The 10,750-nt window shown below is 39.4% G+C and overlaps 1 pseudogene; it reads left to right on the top strand.

Moving 5' to 3' along the window:
* The window catches only part of LOC102821511, a 13,670-nt pseudogene extending 3,535 nt beyond the window's left edge, over positions 1-10,135 (top strand).
* Positions 10,136-10,750: the final 615 nt, after the last annotated feature.

The following is a 10,750-nucleotide window of genomic DNA, read 5'->3' on the forward strand; positions in this document are numbered from 1 at the left end:
AAATGATTATAAAAGGTATGAAAACACTATGCAATGCAGTTGAGAAAAATAAGGAAGAAGTCAGGAAAGTGCTACAGGAACAATCAAGTAAGATAGATAGAGCATTGAAAACAATTCAAAACCTACAGAAAGAGGTCCAAACGATTAATAATAGAATATCAGAAATGGACAATACATTGAAAGGGCAAAATATCCATAAGTAAAGTTCAAGTCCATCAAATTGTAACAATTTACATTTGAGAAACCATACTCTTGATTGAAGGCCTGAGCATTACACATCCTAAACTGAGACTCCATGACCTAAAGACACCAGAAAGTTCCTGACAGGAAAGTCATGGAACTGACCTAATTTGTGTTCAGAGCCATGGAAGGCCCAGTGAGGAAAGAAATAAGACAATGAGAAAATAAAGTTGTTTTATAAAAAGCACTCTATGAGTCCTGTTTGTTCAATATACCATTTGAATTATCCACAAATTCTAAAAATTAATGTTATTGTTAAGTGCTGTCAAGTCGGTTCTGACCCCTAGTGATGCTGCACAGGTTTTCTGAGGCTGTAAATCTTTACGGGAGCAGAAAGCTTCGTCTTTCGCCCATGGAACAGCTGGTAGTTTCAAACTGCTGACCTTGCAGTCTGCAGCCCGATTTGTAACCACTATGCTACCAGAGCTCCTTTAGAAGATAATAGGTATGTTATAGGAATGTTATATCTGCTTGGATTCCATTTCTTCCTCTTGAGATGCATCTTTCAAGTGCATGTGATATTTTATGTTTCTAATTACAGTTTTTCTGTAATGTTTCTAATGTCATGGATTACTCCACATTTTATGATGGTATAAATTTTAAAGCTTGAAGTTACCTTAGGAGCGTCTAATCCAGTGACTCCCCAAATTACTGTGCATATGAATCACTTGGGAATCTAGTTAGAATGTAGATTCTGATTCAGTATGTCTGTAGTGAGGCCTGAGATTCTGCATTTTTAACAAGTTACCAGATGATGCTGCCCCATGGATTTTACCTTGCATGGAAATGCTCTAGCCAACATCTATCCATCCCTTATGGTATAACAAGTAAAACCAAAATCTTCAAAATTAAGGCTCTCAGTGCCTTGTGTGAGACAATAAAATACAGAAGATACTGAAACAAGGATTTCTGACACCTATTTTCTTGGTTCATTTTTGGTCATACTCTCTTAACTTCCATTACCCACTCTATGCTTTCTAACTAATTCAGGAACTTTGTTGTCTAGATGTTACGTGATCTATGAAACTCTTCATTCATATTAAGGCATGGTACAGCGTGTACAAGATACATGGGATCAGAAGAAATAGTAAAGTTATTGTGAGATAGAAAAGACTATAACTATAATCAACTGGACTCTTGGCACTAAGAAATACCACAAGACTGTCATACCTATACAAAACTGAATTTAAGAGAAGAAATCTCTTACAGAAAGAGGAAAATGTGTAGCTGTAAATGCTGTTATCAGTTGAATGTTCAAGTCCTAATTCTCTCAGTGACAATAAGCTTATTTGGACACTGGGATATTATGAACTGGTGAACTCTAATTATGGCTAGTGATCTTATATAAAGAGACATAGAGACACAGAGAAAAGCACAGAGAAGGATGGCATATAACAAAAGAAGCAGAACTATGAAATGTTGTTGTTGTTGTTAAGTGCCATCGAGTCGGTTCCGACCCATAGCGACCCTGTAACAGGGTTTCCGAGGGTGTAAATCCTTACGGGAGTAGAAAGCCTCATCTTTCTCCTGCAGAGCGGCTGGTAATTTAGAACTGCTGACCTTAAGGTTCGCAGCCTGATTCGTAACCACTACGCTACCAGAGCTCCTTAGAACTATGAAATATGCTGCCACAAATCATTTCTTACCAAAAACTGGGAGAGACAAGAAAGGATCTTCCCTAGCGCATTCAAAAAGAAGGTGGCGCTAATGACACATTGAATTCATACTTTTAACTTTTAGAACTGTGAGACAATAAATTTATTATAACCCATCCAATTTTTGGTACTTTATAATAGCAAACCTAGGAACAAATATAAATGCCTATAAAAAAAAAAAAGTGAGTCCTGGTGTGGCACTGTGGGTTAATGTGCTGGAATGCAAGGTCAGCAGTTCAAGCTTACCAGCTGCTCCTTGAAAATCCTATACAGGGTCGCTATAAGATGGAACCAACTGGAAGGCACTTAACAATAACATATTAAAAGAGAGGAGACCTGGTGTAGTACTGTAGGATAAGCACTGAACTACAAACTGCAAGGTTGGCAGTTCAAATCCGCCAGTCAGTCACTGGAAACCCTATACAGGGTTGCTATGAGTTGTAACCAACTCAAAGGCACTTAAAAACAACAACATATCAAAAAAGAAAGATCATCTATCAGTAATCTAAAATTAAAATTTAAGAAAAATAAAACCTCAACCCAAAGCAAGCAGAAGAAATAATAAGAATTAATTAAGATTATTGTTGAAATCAACGAAATATAGGATAAAGTAATTGAGAAAAAAATCAATGAATCTAAATATCGGCCCATTGGGAAGATCAAGATTGATAAACTTTCCAGAAGACTGACCTAGAAAAAAGAGTGAGGATGCATATTATCATATTCAGGAATAAATAAGGAAACATAAACCAATCATTTATAAATTAAAAGAATTATAAGAGAACATTATAAACAACTTTATGTGAACCCATTGGACAACTTAAGTGAAATGGACAAATTTCTAAAACTGACTGAACAACAAGTGACCAGATAGGATTTTTGTCCAGGAATGCGGCTTGTTTAACATTCAAAATCAGCTAATGTAATACACCATATTCACAAGGAACAAAAAGTGTTTGATCATTTCAATAGATGGAAATAAAGCTTTTAGCAAAAGTCTGTTACCCAATTATGTTGTTTGTTTTTTACACTGCAATCAAGCTAAGAATATAAAGAAATGTCCTCATTCTAATAAACGTCATCTACAAGCAAACAAACAAACAAACAAAAGCCCTCATATGTAACATACTTAATGATGAAAAACTTAATGAGAATGCTTTCCACCTAAGATTAAGACCAAGACAAGGTTGTCTGATCTTGTCACCCCTCTTCAGCATTCTGTGGAGGATTCAAACCAGTATGTTGTTGCTGTTATGTGCTGTGGAGTCGCTTCTGACTCATAGCGACCCTGTACAGGGTTTCTGAGGCTGTATATCTTTAAGGGAGCAGAAAGCCTCATCTTTCTCCCACGGAACAGCTGGTAGTTTCTAATTGCTGACCTTGCGGCTCGTAGCCCGATTCATATAGTATAGGTGAAAAAAGGAAGAGAAAGGGTAAGCAAGAAATACAGAAAAGTTATCCACGTTAGAAAGAAAAATTTGAAACAATCCTAATTAGCAGATGATAGGATCTTGTATGTAAAAAAATTTCCAACACATTACAGAAACTCTATTAAAATTGAGTTTAGCATGGTCACAGGATATAATACACAAAACCAATTTTATTCAACAGCAAAGGATTCATAGTAGTGTTCTGGTTAAGGACTCAGCTTCTCTCTAAAAGTTGGCAGTTCGAAATTACCAGCAACTCCACAGGAGAAAAAGTTGGCAATCTGTTCTTATGTGGAGTATAATGTAGAAAACTCAGTTATATTCTATCATATAGGATTGTTATGAGTTGGAATCAATTAGATGGCACAAACCAACAAAAATTACATTATAGCAAAAAGCAATCTGAACATGAAATTTAAAAAAATTTGGTCACAGTGGCATCAAATAATAAAGTAGGAAAATAATTACCAAACTACGTACAAGACTTGTGTGTCTAAAATATACACACTAAAAGATATAAATGCAGAGATATCCTATGTGGTAGTTAAGGTTTTATGTCAGTTTAACTGGGCCAGGATTTTCAGTGCTTTAGAAATTGTTGTTGTTGTTAAGTGCCTTCAAGTCGATTCTGACCCACAGAGACCCTGTATAGGGTTTCCAAGGAGCAGCTGGTGAGCTTGAACCACCGACCTTGCAGTTCAAACGGCTTTGTAGTCTGGCACATTAATCCACAGTGCCACTCCATTTTTAGCAATTAAGTCGTTGTTATCCCCCAAGAGACAATCATTTGAGCAGAGTAAGGGGATATATTGAATGTTTTAAAATCAGAAGAGGTATGCCCCAGGGGTGTATTCTTTATTTGTACTTATTCAATCTGTTTACTGAGCAAATAATCTGAGAAGTGGATTATCTGAAGAAAATTGTGGCATCAGGATTTAAGGAAGAAACATTAACAACCTGCAATATGCAGATGATACAATTTTGCTTGCTGTAAGGGAAGAGTATTTAAAATACTTACTAATGCACATCAAAGACTATAGACTTCATTATGGGTTGCACCTCAATGTAAAGAAAACAAAAATCCTCACAACTGGAGCAATAAATAACATCATGGCAAAGTTTATAAAGACTCATTTTGTTTGCATCCATAATTAACACACATAGAAGCAACAGGTGAGAAATCAAATGGCACATTTCATTAGGCAAATCTGGCACAGGACATCTTTAAAATGTTCAAGAGCAAAGATATCATTTTGAAGACTAAGGTGCACCTGACCCAAGCTCTAGTATGGTATTTTCAATTTCCTCATATGCACATATAAGTATGACAATGAATAAGGTAGACCATGGAAGAATTGATGGATTAGAGTAATGTTGTTCAAAGTAAATATTAAAAGTACCGTGGAATTCCAGAAGAATAAACAAATCTGTGTTAGAAGAAGTACACCAGAATATTCCTTAGAGCCGGAATGATGAGACTTTGTCTGTCAGACTTCAGGCATGTTATAGGAGAAGGACATCATACTTTGTAAAATGGAGAGTCAGTGAAAAAGAGGAAGACGAAGACCTCTAGTGAGATGGATTTGCACAACGGGCTTGTGTAACAATTATTATGAGAATGGCACAGGACTAAGTTGTTGTTGTTGTTGTTAAGTGCTGTCGAGTCGAGGACTAAGTAGCATTTTATTATGTTTTGCATAGGGTTGTTATGAGCCAGAAAGGACTCGACGGCACCTAACAGTAACAACTACCCATGATGAAATCTACTATAATTCACTCACTTCCATGAGGGGATCTGCTAAGTTCCTTCATGGGTGTGGCCTGCTGCCAATATGTTGGCCACTTGGGAAATGTTTGCTTGCTTTTTATGAGGTCTGGATGATGCATCTGGCTCCTCATTTGACCTTAGTTCTTTGGATTCAAGTCAGTGGCCTGCTGTGTTGCAACAGATCCTAGGAGATATCAGCACCCTGCCATCTTAATGGCTGATTTGGATTCATTCCCCTCTGCAGTCAGAAGGCTGCCATCTGACTTGCTGGTCTTGGGTTCATTGGCCCCTGCAGCTACATGAGTCAGGAGAAACCTTAAGTCAACATCTGACTCACAGACGTGGAACTTGCACATCTCTACAACTGTGTCAAGCCGCATCCTTGATATAAATCTTTCTCTTTCTCTCTGTGGCAATGCAGGAAAAGCACTGGACTTCTAACAGCGAGGTCGGAAGTTCAATCCCACCAGCTGCACCTAGGAAACCCAATGCAGGGTTTCTGTAAGTTGGAAGTAGCTCAACAGCGCTTTGAAGAACAATAACATAAATTTTAAAATAAGATCAAAGATGGAGAACTTACACTACAGATTTCAAAACTTAGAATAAAGTCACAATAATAAATTCAATGTGGTACTCACATAGGAAAGGCATTGGACAGATTTAAGAATCAGCAATAAATAATCTTGTACATTTATAGTCAATTTATTTTCAATAAAGATGCCAAGATAATTCAAGTTGAGGAAAGAACAATCCTTTTAACAAATGGGCTGGAACTACAAGACCTTTACCTTAAACAATAAATACAAATTAACTCAAAATTCAACATAGACCTGAATATTAGAATTAAAATCATAAAACTTTTGAAAAATTGTAGGAAAAAATTCTTGATATAAAACCAGAAACATAATCACTTTTAAAAAATCATACATGCACAGGATATGAACAGACACTTCACTAAGGAAGAGATCCGGGCAGCCAACAAACATATGAAAAAATGCTCACGATCACTAACCATTAGAGAGATGCAAATCAAAACGACAATGAGATACCATCTCACACCAACAATAACAGCAAAGATGAAAAATGGAGAAGACAATAAATGCTGGGACACTCCTGCATTGCTGGTGGGACTGCAAAATGGTCCAACCTCTCTGGAAAAAAATACGGTGTTTCCTCAGAAGGTTGAAAATAGAAATACTTTATGATCCAGCAATTCCTCTACTTGGCATTTACCCACAAGAAAAATGGGCCACAACACGAGAAGATATAGGCACACCAATGTTTATAGCAGCACTATTTACAATAGCAAAAAGATGGAGACAGCCAAAGTCCCCATCAACTGAAGAATGGATATATAAATTGTGGTACATACACACAATGGAATATTATACTACATTGAAGAATAACAAGGAAGCGGCAAGCCACCGCATAACATGGATGAACCTTGAGGATATTATGCTGAGTGAAATTAGTCAGTCACAAAAAGAGAAATACTGCATAGGACCACTACTCTAAAAGACTAAGAAAAAGAAATTATACTAAAGGAGGGTAGGGGGAAGTCTTTGTTGGTTGCTGGGAAGTTGGTGATGGGTGGGGGGAAGGGGGAAGGGTGGAGCACAGGGCGGGGATTGGACACAGGAGAGCTTGGGTGCTGGGAGGGGAGCAATATACAGGGAGGGAGAGGGAAGAGGAGAAACGGGGCAGATGGGAGAACAACTGGGCACGTTTGAATGGGCCAAATGAGAAAGAGATAAAGGACGATATATGCACAGCCTTGAAACTGCAGGGCTCTGAGATACAGGGATTGAGTCATGGTTGGAATGGGGGGTGGGGAGAGAATCGTGTTAAGATACTTGACTTGTTTTATGAATCTTGGTTTTCCTTGCATTATAATATATAGTAGACACCAGAGGGGGAGAGAAAGGAAAAGTCAGAAACATCAACATAGAAAGCTTGTAAGTCCTTCTTATGCCTATAACTGATTGGAATACCTAAAATGGGGCTACAGCGTACCCAGTGAACAAGGCTTCCTGTGGAGCCTTTGCAATACCTAAAACTATAGATATAAACCTGAACCACATCCAGATCTCCAGAGATGAGAAATCTCCACTTGAAAGGGCAAGCAGACCAGCCTGGAGTGGATAGAAGAACAAAAGATACTTCTTGAAAGAAAGACCTACAGGAAAAATATAAAACAATAGAGACAGATGGACTGTTACTCCAAGAACAAACAAATCACTTCCCTAGGAAACATCAAGGCAAGTGGTCGGGTCCTCTCAACACAAACCCCCTTCCAAGACTAAGACTAAACGTAAATACACGCTCTGGTTGGTGATCACACGCATCACCGATAGGGGGAAGTGGGGTCAAAGCAGCAATGAAGCGGCAAGCTAAGCCTTACAATGTTCAGTGGGCTTCTGTGGACTCAGTTGGGGACCTGGTTGGTAAGCAGTGTGAGGAGACCTGGGGACTCTTGGGCCCAGAGTCAGTGGCGTGGCCACGGAGGACTTGAGTGGAGAGTGGAGCTACCGGCTGATGGTACCCACATGACCTGGACTGGATGATCAGAGCTCAACCAGGAGAAGAAAGAAGAGGAAAAAAAAAAAGAGTGAGCTGATACAATCTGATGAACTTGACCTATACCTACGGATGCAGTGACTCAAAAAAAGGAACAAATCCTTACAGCAAAAAACATTCCCACCCCTCACACACAGAGTAGACAGAGATGGGCAACTTGGACATTGGATACCCAAATGGGGAAGGTGGGACTACAAAGGCAAGAAGTGACTGGCTTACAAGCTTTCAAGAGGGAACCTAGGGCTAGGGGGCATGGAGGAAGACAGAATCTCCAGTGAGTACTATCCAATCTGTCTAGGCGGAGCTGATGAAATGAAATACAGATGGGTAACTCGTGATACTGTAGTGAATAATGTTTATCAGGACTGATTATGAGGGTTGGAAATGCAAAGGTAGACGTTTTGTAGCAAGGAAGGGAGTGATTAATTCTCCAGTCTAGGAGCCGAGGTCTCTAGGACCATCAATGGAGAAGAGCCAAGAGAGGGACCCTAACCAGAGAAGCAGAGATGCCTGAGATAGAGACAGAGACAATGATGTGGAGTGATGAAGCGGCTGGGGACTTTGGATCCAGAGAGGGAGAGGGACTGTGGGCGGAAGACTGGGGGGAGCGGGGAGAGCAGGAAGCGGGTTTCTAGGATATACCCTTTGGTCGGTTGATGATGCACTGAGGGGATTGGAACCATGGCAATGAAATGATATTCGATGGAATGAATGTAAAACTAAAGTTCTCTCATGTAAACTATCATATAATTCACAATAAAACATTTTTAAAAAATCATACATGGCATTTTATCAATATTAAAGATTTTGTGTTTCCAATAGCATAATTAAGAAAATAAAACTACAAACCACAGATTGGGAAAAAAATATTTGCTAATCAAATATCTCGAGTTCTCGTGTGACACTGTAGGACAAGCACTGGACTACTAACCACAACGTTGGCAGTTCAAACCTACCAACCCCTCCTTGGAAACCCTATACAGGGTTGCTATGAGTCAGAACCTACTCGATGGCACCTAACAACAACAATAAAATACCTGTTAAAAGATTTGCATATAGAGTGTTTAAAGAATTCTTACAACTCAGTAACAAAACAAGCAACCAATAAAAATTGTGCAACGACACATTTCACTAAATACCTAGTACAATGGCTTTTGTTGTTGTTATTGTTAGGTGCCATTGAGTCAATACCAACTCATACCCTCTGCACAACAGAATGAAACACTGCCTGATCCTGCACCAACCCCACAATTGTGCTACACTTGAGTCCATTGCTGCTGCCACTGTGCCAATTTATCTCATTGGGGGTCTTCTTCTTTTTCACTGACCCTCCATTTTACCAAACTTGATGTCCTTCTCTAGGGACTGGTCCCTCCTGATAATATGTCCTAAGTATGAAAGACACAGTCTGGCTTCCAAGGAACATTCTGGCTAAATTTCTACCAACACAGAATTTTTTTGTTCTTTATTTACTACTACTAATAATAATTAAAGATAGGTGTTGCGCATGATTCCTCTTGAGACTGTAAAATGAAACCATTGGGAAAACTGGTTGACAGTTTCTCATAAAGTTACACATAAACATATATACAACTCAGCGATACCACTCTTAAGAATCTACCCTACATTAATGAAGACATATCACAGCCACTGATCACATCTACATTATTCATAATAGCTCCAAACTGGAAATCATACAAAGGGTCAAAAACGGATGAATGATTTCTCTTAAGTGTCTCGCGGCTGGGCAATCTGGAGCTAAGACCTGGATACTTGAAGTAGTTTAGCTAAAGAGAAATGGAGGAGCCATAGATATTAAGTATGAATTCAGGAAGACCTGAGACCATGGAAAACTTGCCCGCTCTCTATACCGTTTTCCAAGGCAAGGTCTTGTCCATCGAACTCACATGTCATCGTGTCGAGCAGATAAGCCCTCTGAGATAGTAGATGTCGGAGACAAAGTATGGGTGAAACTTATTGGCCGAGAGATGAAAAATGGTAGGATAAAAGTATCCCTTTCTATGAAAGTTGTCAACCAAGGGACTGGAAAAGACCTGGATCCCAACAATGTTATCATTGAGCAAGAAGAGAGGTGGAGACGCTCCTTCCAGGATTACACTGGGTAGAAGATCATCCTGGAGGCGGTCCTAAACACTATGTGCAAGAAGTGTGGCTGTAAAGGCCACTTTGCAAAGGATTGTTTCATGCAGCCAGGTGGAACCAAATACTCTCTGATACCTGAAGAGGAAAAGGAAAAGGAAGAGGTAAAGTCAGCAGAATTTGAGAAACCTGACCCCACAAAGACTTCTAGCAAAAGAAAGAAGTAAAAGAAGCACAGGGAGAGGAAGTCATCTGACTCTGACAGCTCAGACTCTGAGAGTGATACAGGCAAGAGGGCAAGACACACATCAAAAGACAGCAAGGCAGCAAAGAAGAAGAAGAAAAAGAAGAGGCACAAAGAATGAGAGTGGAGAGTAGAGGGGGTGGTTGAGAGAATAAGGAACCAGGAGCCTTGTCCCCTAAAGCCCTGAAAAGCACCGGGAGTGAGAATAAGTCCTCCACCCCTCAAAAAAAAAAACCCCAAAAAACGGATGAATGAATAAACAAAATCCATACACATGAAATACTATTCAGCCATTGTTGTTGTTGTTGTTGTTATGTGCCGTGGAGTCGGTTCCGACTCATAGCGACCCTATACAGGGTTTCCAAGGCTGTAAATCCTTACGGGAGCAGACCACCTCATCTTTTTCCCACAGAACCGCTGGTAGTTTCAAACTGCTGACCTTGTGGCTCGCAGCCCGATTCGTAACCACTACGCTACCAGAGCGCCTTATATAAATGTATAAATCAGTGATAATTACTACTACATAGGTAAACAAAACATTATTTGTGAAGTCAAAGGAACCAGTTACATATTGAGCGATTCCATTTATGTGTATGACATGTCTGTTGTTGTTGTTAGGCGCTGTAGAGTTGGTTCCAACTCATAGCAATCCTAAACACAACAGAAGGAAACAATGTCCAATCCCGCACCATTCTCAACTGTTGTTATGCCTGAGCACATTGCTGTTGCGACTGTA

This window comes from Chrysochloris asiatica, unplaced genomic scaffold (genome assembly GCF_000296735.1).
Source record: "Chrysochloris asiatica unplaced genomic scaffold, ChrAsi1.0 scaffold00031, whole genome shotgun sequence".
Lineage (NCBI taxonomy): Eukaryota > Metazoa > Chordata > Mammalia > Afrosoricida > Chrysochloridae > Chrysochloris > Chrysochloris asiatica.